At 43.2% G+C, this 15,224-nt stretch overlaps 4 non-coding genes across 4 annotated transcripts; all 4 read right to left on the bottom strand.

Moving 5' to 3' along the window:
• Positions 1-6,617: 6,617 nt before the first annotated feature.
• On the bottom strand, positions 6,618-6,808 carry LOC130315613 (U2 spliceosomal RNA). The gene has a single exon (XR_008863083.1). It is a non-coding gene; the product is annotated as a U2 spliceosomal RNA (small nuclear RNA).
• A 2,080-nt stretch (positions 6,809-8,888) lies between these two features.
• LOC130315686 (U2 spliceosomal RNA) lies at positions 8,889-9,079 on the bottom strand. Its single transcript, XR_008863142.1, has one exon. It is a non-coding gene; the product is annotated as a U2 spliceosomal RNA (small nuclear RNA).
• A 2,089-nt stretch (positions 9,080-11,168) lies between these two features.
• On the bottom strand, positions 11,169-11,359 carry LOC130315685 (U2 spliceosomal RNA). Its single transcript, XR_008863141.1, has one exon. It is a non-coding gene; the product is annotated as a U2 spliceosomal RNA (small nuclear RNA).
• A 2,101-nt stretch (positions 11,360-13,460) lies between these two features.
• On the bottom strand, positions 13,461-13,658 carry LOC130315634 (U2 spliceosomal RNA). The gene has a single exon (XR_008863102.1). It is a non-coding gene; the product is annotated as a U2 spliceosomal RNA (small nuclear RNA).
• Positions 13,659-15,224: the final 1,566 nt, after the last annotated feature.

Genomic DNA, 15,224 nt, shown 5'->3' with positions numbered 1-15,224 from the left:
TTCTTTCATAACTCCATCACTTTTGCCATATAAAACAACTTCATGATTTAAAACTTTTAGACCTGTTAGGAATTTCAATAAAGAACCAATTAGTCTAAAAACCTTTTGTGCAAAATAACAATTCCAGAAAAGGTGCAAAACAGTTTCATCTATATTGCAATTATCCCGGGGACAGACACATACAGCATTTAGACCTCTTCTATATTGGAAAAATCTTACCGGAAGACACTCATGGATAATCATCCATGCTAAATCCTTGTGCTCATTAAAAAGATATGGCTCGTTTACCTTTTTCCATATTTGTACACACCTATTATAAGAAAAATTAGAGACCATACATATTCCTTCTTGCAAATTTAACTGTACTTCTATCTTGCGAGCATCCCTCAAGGTTAACAAGTCAAAGTCTTTAAGGTTATACATACGTATAATTTTTTCTAAGATGACATAATGTTTAGGCGGAGTTAAAAGTACAGGAGAAGATAATGATAAAAACACCCATTCTCTTTTTCTAAAAATATGTCCCGCAGAGTACTTTAAAAAACAGGACCATACACTTTTCATAAAAAGTCCCCTAAAACACCAACTAAAAAACCTTAAGTATAAAAATTTTCTAATACAGGGAACCTGTTTTCCTCCATTTTTTTGTGACTTATACATAGTATCTCTTTTTAATTTTTCTGCTTTAGAACTCCATAGAAACTCAAAGAGAATCCTCTGAAGTTGCCTAGACATAAGTTCATTAGGAGGATAAATCATATTTAAATAGAGCATAATGGGTATTAGCATAGCCTTAATCACCAAAATTTTACCTTCTAAGGATAATTTCCTTAGGGACCAAAAGTCTACCTTTTTCTTTACCTTTTCTTTTACCATTAGCCAACTTTCCTCACCATTGTTATTTTTATCAAAGATGACTCCAAGGATTTTTATTTTTTCTGACTGTAATTTTAGGTTTGGTATTTGCACGTTTTCCCATTTACCTATATAAAAACAGTCACATTTAGATAAATTAAGTTTAAAAGCAGAAGCTTTACAAAAGAAATCAGTAACATCAACAACTCTTTGTAAAGAGAAGGCACTTTCACAAAAAACATTAATATCATCCATATAGCCACACACTTTAAGGGTGGCATTATTACCTCCAGGAACTGGCACTCCTTTTATTATTTTATCATTCCTTATTAAGTTTAACAGAGGTTCTATTGCACATATAAACAGTATAGGAGACAGAGGGCAGCCTTGCTTTACCCCTGATGATAAATTAATAAAATCTGTAAGGAAACCATTTATTAAAATCCTGCTAAAAGAACCTTTATATAAGAGAGCAATTTGCTTAATAAATATGTTAGGAAAACCCATGCGTTGTAAAACCATCCATAAAAAACAATGTGATACTCTATCGAACGCTTTATGAAAATCTAGAGATAGAATGGCTAGATTTTGATTCCGCTCTTGCTGATACCATATGACGTCCCTAATAGCATTTAAAGGTTCAGCTACACTCCTTCCTGGGACACCACATACCTGATCCACATGGATGACCTTGTACAAAAACGGCTTCATTCTGTTAACAAAAATTTTTGACATAATCTTATAATCAACATTAAGAAGCGTAATTGGTCTCCAATTTTCTAAGCTGTTCCTATCCCCCTTTTTGGGGATCAGAGACACTATACCACTCCTCCAAGATAAAGGTAGAACATCAGAATTAAAAGCCTCCTTAAAAATATTAAGCAAATCATCTTTAAAAATTTCCCAAAAGGTTTTATAAAACTCTACAGGAAGTCCATCAGAACCTGGTGTTTTACCTGTGGATAAACTTTTAGCAGCAATTTCTAATTCTTGGCATCTTACTTCTGTGCAAAGTGCATCTTGGTCCTCCTTACTTAAACCACAATCTAAAGTGCTTAGGAGAAAATTAGCAGCAGATATATCAATGGGTTTCTCATTAAACAGATCTTGATAAAAGGATTTAGCTTTGGATAACATTCCTACATTAGTAGTTTCATCCTCAATGTTAATCATTAACTTTTTTGTTTCCATTACCTTTTTAAAAAAGAATCTTGTACACTTTTCATCCTTCTCTTTACATTCAACTTTGGAGTTAAAAATTATTTCTTTCCCTTTGTTAGTTATAGCCTTCTGAATATCACTTTTAACACTTAAAATCAGATCGTCTACATATACACCCAGCTCTTTGAGTTGATAATAGGTTTGTAGTTTTGTGTTAAGATCTCTATACCATTTCAATTTCTCTTTTGTTTTTTTAACACCCATCTTAATAAAATACTCTTTAAATTTTACCTTGCAGAATTCCCACCATGCTAAAAGAGAATTAAAATTAGTCCTTGAGTTCTGCAATTTTTTAAAAAGATAGATAAAATTACATTTAATTTCTTCATCTTCAAGCAAAGAGACATTCAGACGCCAGACTCCTTTGGCTCTGCAAACCCCATCAAACTTACATGTAGCAGATAAAATCTTATGATCTGAAAAAAAGGTAGAAGTCAATTGCATATTCCCATAAAATGCAAATCCAGAAGCAAAAATATAATCAATCCTTGACATATAAAGGCTATTCCCCCAGGTATACCCAGGGTCATTAGGGAAAGAGGTTCTCCACAAATCTTTTAAATTAAAATCAACTATAAAATCCTTTAGTTGTTTTTCAGTCTTATCTTTCCTTTGTTCAGATCCTCCAGCCCGCTCCTCTCCTGCCATTATACAATTAAAATCACCAGCGATGATAAGCGGGGATGAACCCGGTAAATAAAACTGAATTTTCTCTAATAAATCAGATCTTTCATCCTTATCTGGAGAGGCATATACATTTAAAAGTCTCATATTCATGTCATTATAAATAATATGAACGAGCAGGGCTCTACCGGGTACAATGTCTGTGAAGGAGGTAACTTTATACTCACTGCTCTTGAACAGTATGCCAACACCAGTCACTTTCCTCTCATTATCCCCTGACCACACAGACGGGCCAAGAGTCCATTCAGATCTCAAAGATGAATAATTGATATCATAATCAATGGCACATTCCTGTAAAAATAAAATGTCTGTAGGCAAAGAAGACAAGAAAGAGAATAAAGCAGCCCTCCTCTCCGGGCTCTTCAAACTCCTCACATTGAAGGAGGAGATATTAACACTTGGTAGCTCCTGGGTCATTCATTATCCTCAGACAAAGAACCCCAATCTGCAGGTGGTGACACTAATTCCTCAATATTAACAGGGTCGGATGCTGTTATAACCTTTTGGCAGACAATCTCCACATTCCCCTCATCCGCACTAACTCGACCACTCCTTTTGATGTTAAGGCCCTTTTCCTCTTTCCGGTCTCTGCTTTTCCTCTTTCGCCGTTCTTCTACATCCATCTCCTCTGTATCCCTTCTGGGCGGTCCAGGACCCTCAACTTCCATGAGAGGAGAACCCCTCACTTCTGTCTCAGGTCCCACGACCTTCCCCGGGGACACAATGCTTTTGGAGACATGAGCCACAGCAGGTATCACAGGAATTCCGGTAGCAGAAGACTCAGGCATCACTTTCAGGGTGTGGGTCTTAGGCACAGGCACAGCATCCATGGAGCTCTTCCTCATCGAGGGACCAGCCGACGTAGCCACAATATTGGCCCAGGAGCGTTGAGGACAATCCTTAAAAGCGTGTCCTTTCTGCTTACACACATTACACAGAATCTCATTTTGACAGTCCAAAGTGGTGTGGCCTTTTTGGCCACATCTTTTGCAAATAACCACTTCCTCTTTGCAAGATTCTTGTGTATGACCATATTCATGGCATTTCCTGCAATAATACGGCATCCCAGGGTAGAATAAATAGCCACGTTTACGCCCAATTAAAAAATTTGCAGGTGGGCGACACAGACCTCCAATTCCTCTCACATCTTCTCTGAACTTAACAGCAAACTTATGCTTTCCAGTCCAAAAGTCCATTGCATTCATTATTTTATGAGAGTATTTGACTTCCGCACAATATTGGTTTAAAAATAAGACAATGTCTCTTATATCCACGTATGGATCGTGCATAGTAACCACCAGTGGAACATCGCCATTAGAATATAGAGCAATGAAAACAAGTCCTTTCATATCCTCCTCATTGGCAAGCTCCCGAACTTTCTCAAACATATGGTCACATGCAGATGCGGAAGTCAAGGTAAGAATGAAAAGTCCTTTACCTGGGTCTTTTAGGCAAAACACATCTTCTCTCTGAATGTGCAATAAATCCAGCATAATTCTCTTGACAAAAAATTCCAAAGTCATCTTCTCCTTTTTCTCCTCATCCACTTCAATACGGAAGGTGTTCTTAATCCGAGTTTCAGTATGCGCAGCAAACCTAAGGGTCGCCATGGGGGATCGCCTTCCCGTTCTTTGTAAGTCCTCCTCCTATAGCAGCATGAGGCTTAAGACGGCTAAAAAACCGCCGATGCCTCAAGGCCGAAGGTTCGACGAACTCAGAGCCCCTTGACAAGATACAAGATCTTAGCCAAAAGGCCGAGAAGCGATAACCGTGAAAGGGGCGGGCCCAACAAGGTCCCCTTCATGGGCACTATCACTGCTTGCTGTCAGGGAGGCTGCCAGACAATTTTCCATGCACACTCTGGGCTGGGGGGCAGTCAACCACCAGTACACACAGCAGAACCTAAACCCATACCATTATTGCTAAGCAGCAAGACAGGGGCCCATTGCACTCCCACGGGGCCTTTTTAAATGCAATCCATAACCCGGATTTGCCAGGAACCCTTCTTACTCCTCCTACTTGCATGTGACACTGGGCTTAGGATCTGCATAGGAAACACACACACAAGCACACACCTACCTTTGTTGCCTGCAGATGCCTCCTTGGCTGTCCCCAAACGGTATCAAACCAACACCCACGGGAAGCTGTAAGCATAGAGGACATGCCTGCACCCCATTGGACTTACCTGTGTGGGTTAAACCCGGGTTATTTGACAACCTATGGCGGTGATGGTTCTGCTCAGGCAGAGCAGTGCTGATGCTCCTCATAAAGCTGTCGCTGCTGTGAAGGTTCTAGGTGACATCACAAATCCCTATGGTTACATACACAACAAAGCTGGGTTGTTGTTGTTTACACTCTGCAAGGCCTGTGGAAGTGAGTGACATCATAGCACTGTAGTTCTGAGGGTTCTAGATGGATGCAACAATCTCCTGTTGCTTCTATGAAGGCCATAATAGACGACATCACCAAACAGCTCCATAGTCACATACACAGCAAAGGAGAGATGTTGTTTACACCTAGTGATGTCAGTGGTATTGAGTGACATCACAGCACAGTGCTAAGGCTCCTGGGCCTGGACACAGCAGCGGCTGCAATATCTCAACGGAGAATACGTTTATATATATGTGTGTGTGTGCGCGTATATATATATATATATATATATATATATATATATATATATATACATTTCTCCGCCGAAATCACTTTTAAACCCATTTCCACCTTTTTTTCCCTTCTCTTCCTCTTACTTTTTTTTCACGTTTTTTTACGTTTTTCTCCTTTTCGCCTCTTTTCTGGGCGTATTATTCTTCTTTTTCTTCTTTTTTTTCGTCTAATGCATACCCCATCAGTGCAGCAATGCTTATTCAATACCGCCAGCAGATGGAGACACTGGGGGATAATTTTCTAAGGATTTATACTGATTTTTCCTGTCTGAATTTGTCGCACAGAAAGTTGCAGGCCAAATATGTGTGACATTTCTGCGACTTTAGCTTCTAGAGCATTTTTACAACATTATACATAGGTGCTGAATACATAAAAAGCGACTGTTCAGCGACAGACAAGTCGCATCGGCTGAAAGTAGGCCAGAATGTCAGTCCATGTTGGAGCAGGTTTAGATACAGTCTAAAGCATAGATCTCAAAGTCTGTGCACAGAATTTAGCAAGGGCCTCGCACCTTCTGATGCATCAGGTAGGTGCACAATAGCATAGCCTAACCCTCTGTACTTTGGTCTATATTGATGCGGGACATAGACAGCCAGCTGATGACCAATCCATTAGTGCAATGGATGGCTGGAAGCATTTGTCTTTGCCTTTGCAATACCACAGAAGCAATGCATGGTCAATGTACAGCAATGACACACCTGTGTGAACAGCCAGGAGACCCCCCCCCCCCCCCATGTTATGTTACATAGTTACATAGTTAGTACGGTCGAAAAAAGACATATGTCCATCAAGTTCAACCAGGGAATTAAGGGGTAGGGGTGTGGCGCGATATTGGGGAAGGGATGAGATTTTATATTTCTTCATAAGCATTAATCTTATTTTGTCAATTAGGAACATTCAGCACCCACCCGCTATCAAGGCAGCTGCCTATCATGTCATGCCCTACCTGCACAGGTGTGCTGGCTACTCAAATGATCCAATTAAGGAGGCCATTTAGTCAGCAGCAGCAGAAGTCCTGTGCCTGGACGCTCCAACAGCGGCCAGACACAAGCAGAAGCAGAAGCAGCAGCAGCACCACCTTTTGTTTTTTGGCTGCAGCAGCAGCAGCAGCAAGGCCCACAGGGCTGGCTAGCTGGCTAGCCAGCAAGCAGGTAGCAATGAAAGTAGGAATCTTTCTTTTTAACCCTGTAACGGGGTGGTGCACTGTACCCGAAGATACTGCCATATCGGGTCAATGCATAGGGCGACGGAAGCAAGCTTCGAAATCGGCCCCCGTTCTCAAAAATCCATTTAATATATGGTCCCCAGATAGGGGACGTATCAGATATTAAACTGATAAGAACAGATACTACACTTGATCTTAGCCAAAAGGCCGAGAAGCGATAACCGTGAAAGGGGCGGGCCCAACAAGGTCCCCTTCATGGGCACTATCACTGCTTGCTGTCAGGGAGGCTGCCAGACAATTTTCCATGCACACTCTGGGCTGGGGGGCAGTCAACCACCAGTACACACAGCAGAACCCAAACCCATACCATTATTGCTAAGCAGCAAGACAGGGGCCCATTGCACTCCCACGGGGCCTTTTTAAATGCAATCCATAACCCGGATTTGCCAGGAACCCTTCTTACTCCTCCTACTTGCATGTGACACTGGGCTTAGGATCTGCATAGGAAACACACACACAAGCACACACCTACCTTTGTTGCCTGCAGATGCCTCCTTGGCTGTCCCCAAACGGTATCAAACCAACACCCACGGGAAGCTGTAAGCATAGAGGACATGCCTGCACCCCATTGGACTTACCTGTGTGGGTTAAACCCGGGTTATTTGACAACCTATGGCGGTGATGGTTCTGCTCAGGCAGAGCAGTGCTGATGCTCCTCATAAAGCTGTCGCTGCTGTGAAGGTTCTAGGTGACATCACAAATCCCTATGGTTACATACACAACAAAGCTGGGTTGTTGTTGTTTACACTCTGCAAGGCCTGTGGAAGTGAGTGACATCATAGCACTGTAGTTCTGAGGGTTCTAGATGGATGCAACAATCTCCTGTTGCTTCTATGAAGGCCATAATAGACGACATCACCAAACAGCTCCATAGTCACATACACAGCAAAGGAGAGATGTTGTTTACACCTAGTGATGTCAGTGGTATTGAGTGACATCACAGCACAGTGCTAAGGCTCCTGGGCCTGGACACAGCAGCGGCTGCAATATCTCAACGGAGAATACGTTTATATCTATGTGTGTGTGTGCGCGTATATATATATATATATATATATATATATATATATATAAATGTATTTCTCCGCCGAAATCACTTTTAAACCCATTTCCACCTTTTTTTCCCTTCTCTTCCTCTTACTTTTTTTTCACGTTTTTTTACGTTTTTCTCCTTTTCGCCTCTTTTCTGGGCGTATTATTCTTCTTTTTCTTCTTTTTTTTCGTCTAATGCATACCCCATCAGTGCAGCAATGCTTATTCAATACCGCCAGCAGATGGAGACACTGGGGGATAATTTTCTAAGGATTTATACTGATTTTTCCTGTCTGAATTTGTCGCACAGAAAGTTGCAGGCCAAATATGTGTGACATTTCTGCGACTTTAGCTTCTAGAGCATTTTTACAACATTATACATAGGTGCTGAATACATAAAAAGCGACTGTTCAGCGACAGACAAGTCGCATCGGCTGAAAGTAGGCCAGAATGTCAGTCCATGTTGGAGCAGGTTTAGATACAGTCTAAAGCATAGATCTCAAAGTCTGTGCACAGAATTTAGCAAGGGCCTCGCACCTTCTGATGCATCAGGTAGGTGCACAATAGCATAGCCTAACCCTCTGTACTTTGGTCTATATTGATGCGGGACATAGACAGCCAGCTGATGACCAATCCATTAGTGCAATGGATGGCTGGAAGCATTTGTCTTTGCCTTTGCAATACCACAGAAGCAATGCATGGTCAATGTACAGCAATGACACACCTGTGTGAACAGCCAGGAGACCCCCCCCCCCCATGTTATGTTACATAGTTACATAGTTAGTACGGTCGAAAAAAGACATATGTCCATCAAGTTCAACCAGGGAATTAAGGGGTAGGGGTGTGGCGCGATATTGGGGAAGGGATGAGATTTTATATTTCTTCATAAGCATTAATCTTATTTTGTCAATTAGGAACATTCAGCACCCACCCGCTATCAAGGCAGCTGCCTATCATGTCATGCCCTACCTGCACAGGTGTGCTGGCTACTCAAATGATCCAATTAAGGAGGCCATTTAGTCAGCAGCAGCAGAAGTCCTGTGCCTGGACGCTCCAACAGCGGCCAGACACAAGCAGAAGCAGCAGCAGCACCACCTTTTGTTTTTTGGCTGCAGCAGCAGCAGCAGCAAGGCCCACAGGGCTGGCTAGCTGGCTAGCCAGCAAGCAGGTAGCAATGAAAGTAGGAATCTTTCTTTTTAACCCTGTAAGGGGGTGGTGCACTGTACCCGAAGATACTGCCATATCGGGTCAATGCATAGGGCGACGGAAGCAAGCTTCGAAATCGGCCCCCGTTCTCAAAAATCCATTTAATATATGGTCCCCAGATAGGGGACGTATCAGATATTAAACTGATAAGAACAGATACTACACTTGATCTTAGCCAAAAGGCCGAGAAGCGATAACCGTGAAAGGGGCGGGCCCAACAAGGTCCCCTTCATGGGCACTATCACTGCTTGCTGTCAGGGAGGCTGCCAGACAATTTTCCATGCACACTCTGGGCTGGGGGGCAGTCAACCACCAGTACACACAGCAGAACCTAAACCCATACCATTATTGCTAAGCAGCAAGACAGGGGCCCATTGCACTCCCACGGGGCCTTTTTAAATGCAATCCATAACCCGGATTTGCCAGGAACCCTTCTTACTCCTCCTACTTGCATGTGACACTGGGCTTAGGATCTGCATAGGAAACACACACACAAGCACACACCTACCTTTGTTGCCTGCAGATGCCTCCTTGGCTGTCCCCAAACGGTATCAAACCAACACCCACGGGAAGCTGTAAGCATAGAGGACATGCCTGCACCCCATTGGACTTACCTGTGTGGGTTAAACCCGGGTTATTTGACAACCTATGGCGGTGATGGTTCTGCTCAGGCAGAGCAGTGCTGATGCTCCTCATAAAGCTGTCGCTGCTGTGAAGGTTCTAGGTGACATCACAAATCCCTATGGTTACATACACAACAAAGCTGGGTTGTTGTTGTTTACACTCTGCAAGGCCTGTGGAAGTGAGTGACATCATAGCACTGTAGTTCTGAGGGTTCTAGATGGATGCAACAATCTCCTGTTGCTTCTATGAAGGCCATAATAGACGACATCACCAAACAGCTCCATAGTCACATACACAGCAAAGGAGAGATGTTGTTTACACCTAGTGATGTCAGTGGTATTGAGTGACATCACAGCACAGTGCTAAGGCTCCTGGGCCTGGACACAGCAGCGGCTGCAATATCTCAACGGAGAATACGTTTATATATATGTGTGTGTGTGCGCGTATATATATATATATATATATATATATATATATATATATATATATTTCTCCGCCGAAATCACTTTTAAACCCATTTCCACCTTTTTTTCCCTTCTCTTCCTCTTACTTTTTTTTCACGTTTTTTTACGTTTTTCTCCTTTTCGCCTCTTTTCTGGGCGTATTATTCTTCTTTTTCTTCTTTTTTTTCGTCTAATGCATACCCCATCAGTGCAGCAATGCTTATTCAATACCGCCAGCAGATGGAGACACTGGGGGATAATTTTCTAAGGATTTATACTGATTTTTCCTGTCTGAATTTGTCGCACAGAAAGTTGCAGGCCAAATATGTGTGACATTTCTGCGACTTTAGCTTCTAGAGCATTTTTACAACATTATACATAGGTGCTGAATACATAAAAAGCGACTGTTCAGCGACAGACAAGTCGCATCGGCTGAAAGTAGGCCAGAATGTCAGTCCATGTTGGAGCAGGTTTAGATACAGTCTAAAGCATAGATCTCAAAGTCTGTGCACAGAATTTAGCAAGGGCCTCGCACCTTCTGATGCATCAGGTAGGTGCACAATAGCATAGCCTAACCCTCTGTACTTTGGTCTATATTGATGCGGGACATAGACAGCCAGCTGATGACCAATCCATTAGTGCAATGGATGGCTGGAAGCATTTGTCTTTGCCTTTGCAATACCACAGAAGCAATGCATGGTCAATGTACAGCAATGACACACCTGTGTGAACAGCCAGGAGACCCCCCCCCCCCATGTTATGTTACATAGTTACATAGTTAGTACGGTCGAAAAAAGACATATGTCCATCAAGTTCAACCAGGGAATTAAGGGGTAGGGGTGTGGCGCGATATTGGGGAAGGGATGAGATTTTATATTTCTTCATAAGCATTAATCTTATTTTGTCAATTAGGAACATTCAGCACCCACCCGCTATCAAGGCAGCTGCCTATCATGTCATGCCCTACCTGCACAGGTGTGCTGGCTACTCAAATGATCCAATTAAGGAGGCCATTTAGTCAGCAGCAGCAGAAGTCCTGTGCCTGGACGCTCCAACAGCGGCCAGACACAAGCAGAAGCAGAAGCAGCAGCAGCAGCACCACCTTTTGTTTTTTGGCTGCAGCAGCAGCAGCAGCAAGGCCCACAGGGCTGGCTAGCTGGCTAGCCAGCAAGCAGGTAGCAATGAAAGTAGGAATCTTTCTTTTTAACCCTGTAAGGGGGTGGTGCACTGTACCCGAAGATACTGCCATATCGGGTCAATGCATAGGGCGACGGAAGCAAGCTTCGAAATCGGCCCCCGTTCTCAAAAATCCATTTAATATATGGTCCCCAGATAGGGGACGTATCAGATATTAAACTGATAAGAACAGATACTACACTTGATCTTAGCCAAAAGGCCGAGAAGCGATAACCGTGAAAGGGGCGGGCCCAACAAGGTCCCCTTCATGGGCACTATCACTGCTTGCTGTCAGGGAGGCTGCCAGACAATTTTCCATGCACACTCTGGGCTGGGGGGCAGTCAACCACCAGTACACACAGCAGAACCTAAACCCATACCATTATTGCTAAGCAGCAAGACAGGGGCCCATTGCACTCCCACGGGGCCTTTTTAAATGCAATCCATAACCCGGATTTGCCAGGAACCCTTCTTACTCCTCCTACTTGCATGTGACACTGGGCTTAGGATCTGCATAGGAAACACACACACAAGCACACACCTACCTTTGTTGCCTGCAGATGCCTCCTTGGCTGTCCCCAAACGGTATCAAACCAACACCCACGGGAAGCTGTAAGCATAGAGGACATGCCTGCACCCCATTGGACTTACCTGTGTGGGTTATACCCGGGTTATTTGACAACCTATGGCGGTGATGGTTCTGCTCAGGCAGAGCAGTGCTGATGCTCCTCATAAAGCTGTCGCTGCTGTGAAGGTTCTAGGTGACATCACAAATCCCTATGGTTACATACACAACAAAGCTGGGTTGTTGTTGTTTACACTCTGCAAGGCCTGTGGAAGTGAGTGACATCATAGCACTGTAGTTCTGAGGGTTCTAGATGGATGCAACAATCTCCTGTTGCTTCTATGAAGGCCATAATAGACGACATCACCAAACAGCTCCATAGTCACATACACAGCAAAGGAGAGATGTTGTTTACACCTAGTGATGTCAGTGGTATTGAGTGACATCACAGCACAGTGCTAAGGCTCCTGGGCCTGGACACAGCAGCGGCTGCAATATCTCAACGGAGAATACGTTTATATCTATGTGTGTGTGTGCGCGTATATATATATATATATATATATATATATATATATATATATATATATATATATAAATGTATTTCTCCGCCGAAATCACTTTTAAACCCATTTCCACCTTTTTTTCCCTTCTCTTCCTCTTACTTTTTTTTCACGTTTTTTTACGTTTTTCTCCTTTTCGCCTCTTTTCTGGGCGTATTATTCTTCTTTTTCTTCTTTTTTTTCGTCTAATGCATACCCCATCAGTGCAGCAATGCTTATTCAATACCGCCAGCAGATGGAGACACTGGGGGATAATTTTCTAAGGATTTATACTGATTTTTCCTGTCTGAATTTGTCGCACAGAAAGTTGCAGGCCAAATATGTGTGACATTTCTGCGACTTTAGCTTCTAGAGCATTTTTACAACATTATACATAGGTGCTGAATACATAAAAAGCGACTGTTCAGCGACAGACAAGTCGCATCGGCTGAAAGTAGGCCAGAATGTCAGTCCATGTTGGAGCAGGTTTAGATACAGTCTAAAGCATAGATCTCAAAGTCTGTGCACAGAATTTAGCAAGGGCCTCGCACCTTCTGATGCATCAGGTAGGTGCACAATAGCATAGCCTAACCCTCTGTACTTTGGTCTATATTGATGCGGGACATAGACAGCCAGCTGATGACCAATCCATTAGTGCAATGGATGGCTGGAAGCATTTGTCTTTGCCTTTGCAATACCACAGAAGCAATGCATGGTCAATGTACAGCAATGACACACCTGTGTGAACAGCCAGGAGACCCCCCCCCCCATGTTATGTTACATAGTTACATAGTTAGTACGGTCGAAAAAAGACATATGTCCATCAAGTTCAACCAGGGAATTAAGGGGTAGGGGTGTGGCGCGATATTGGGGAAGGGATGAGATTTTATATTTCTTCATAAGCATTAATCTTATTTTGTCAATTAGGAACATTCAGCACCCACCCGCTATCAAGGCAGCTGCCTATCATGTCATGCCCTACCTGCACAGGTGTGCTGGCTACTCAAATGATCCAATTAAGGAGGCCATTTAGTCAGCAGCAGCAGAAGTCCTGTGCCTGGACGCTCCAACAGCGGCCAGACACAAGCAGAAGCAGAAGCAGCAGCAGCACCACCTTTTGTTTTTTGGCTGCAGCAGCAGCAGCAGCAAGGCCCACAGGGCTGGCTAGCTGGCTAGCCAGCAAGCAGGTAGCAATGAAAGTAGGAATCTTTCTTTTTAACCCTGTAAGGGGGTGGTGCACTGTACCCGAAGATACTGCCATATCGGGTCAATGCATAGGGCGACGGAAGCAAGCTTCGAAATCGGCCCCCGTTCTCAAAAATCCATTTAATATATGGTCCCCAGATAGGGGACGTATCAGATATTAAACTGATAAGAACAGATTTTTAAGTTGCCCTCAGAACTCACTCAGAGTTCCAAGATCTTATTTCAAACTCAATTATTGTGTTCATCCTTGGGTAACATAATTTAATTTCTTTTCTTAAACACCAAATGAAATAAAAAGAAACATTTTAAAATCAATACATAAAGAAAAACCCATAAAATAACTAAACCATACCTTACTTTCTAATTAACAAATCTCCATTAGAAAGTCATTCCCTTCCTCCAAGCATACACCGTTAGGAAATCAATCAAACCTAGACTGATATTCCCTCTAGTCACATCACTCTTGGCTTGAGATGCCAACCAGGCTGGAATTTTATACGCTTCAATGAAACGATTCATATCCGCCTTAAAAGAAAAATAAACTTTGTCCCGCACCTCCTCCTCCCGTGACTTAAATCTTGCTTTTAGCTCAATCATTTCTTTATCAAATGTCCGTCTTTCTGTTTCTGACAGATTCTCCAATAAACTTCCAAGCACACCACCATATTGTGACGGCACAAACTCTTCCACCTCTTTCTTTTTCTTCTGTTCCGCTGCTCTTCTTATTGGAACCTGTTCTAGCTCAGGCTCTTTTGCTTCAACTACTTCCTCTCGGCTTCTTTTAACCGCCTCTTTTTTCCCAACCTTTTTCTTGGGACAAGAGCCAAGAAGATGGCCCTCATTCCCACACAGATGGCACTTCTTCTTCTTCTCACAATTCTCCGCCTCATGACCTTCTTCTTGGCACTTGAAGCACCACAGGAATGTACATACGTCCTTACTATGGCCATACTGCTTACACTTACGGCAAAACTCTTGCATGCCGGAGAAAAACAAGTCACCGTTTACCGTTCCAATTTTAAACCCTGGCGGGACTATTAGCTTACCATCCACCGTTTCTTTAAATTTTACTTCAAACTTCCATTTGGTAGTCCATAATCCAAACTGGTTCAAAATCTTACCTTTGGGCAATACATTATCACAAAATCTTAACAGGAAAGTAACAATGTCTTCTTCTGGTGTATATGGGCTGTACATTCTTACAGTCACCAGTCTTTCTCTGCGAGGGAAGTGTGGAATTATCCCCACTCCCTCCAGGACCGAACTTCCTTTCCTTTGCTGAAAACGGCTCCAGAATACATCATAGTCCTCTTCTGACATAAGCACAACATCATAGTATCCACTCTTTGGAAATTCCAGCATGGAAAGAATTTGTTCCTTCCTGATCTCCAAGAGCTTGAACAAAACATCCTCGACCACGAATACCAGGCCTCTCTCCTTTTTCCGCACATCCTGCAAGGAAATCCGCACTCCATTCCGTAATCTTGCGAAGGATGGTACACCTTCAGAAGCAGATCCACGATCTTCAGCCATCTCCAAGGTATCCAGGCACCTCCCCCACGCAAGCAGGTAGGTGGGTGTGGATCGCCTCCCATTGTCTGGGGACTAGGCCGGCTCCCTAATAGCAGCAGGGGGGTGAAGTCCCTCCTTTAAGAAGGACGATCCCCCCAGGCAAAGGAGCCGGGTACCCCAGACACCCTCTGGCCAGACCAAGCGAGCAGAACTACACTTGATCTTAGCCAAAAGGCCGAGAAGCGATAACCGTGAAAGGGGCGGGCCCAACAAGG

Source organism: Hyla sarda, unplaced genomic scaffold (genome assembly GCF_029499605.1).
Source record: "Hyla sarda isolate aHylSar1 unplaced genomic scaffold, aHylSar1.hap1 scaffold_188, whole genome shotgun sequence".
Lineage (NCBI taxonomy): Eukaryota > Metazoa > Chordata > Amphibia > Anura > Hylidae > Hyla > Hyla sarda.
This window is presented reverse-complemented; position numbering and strand designations above follow the sequence as displayed.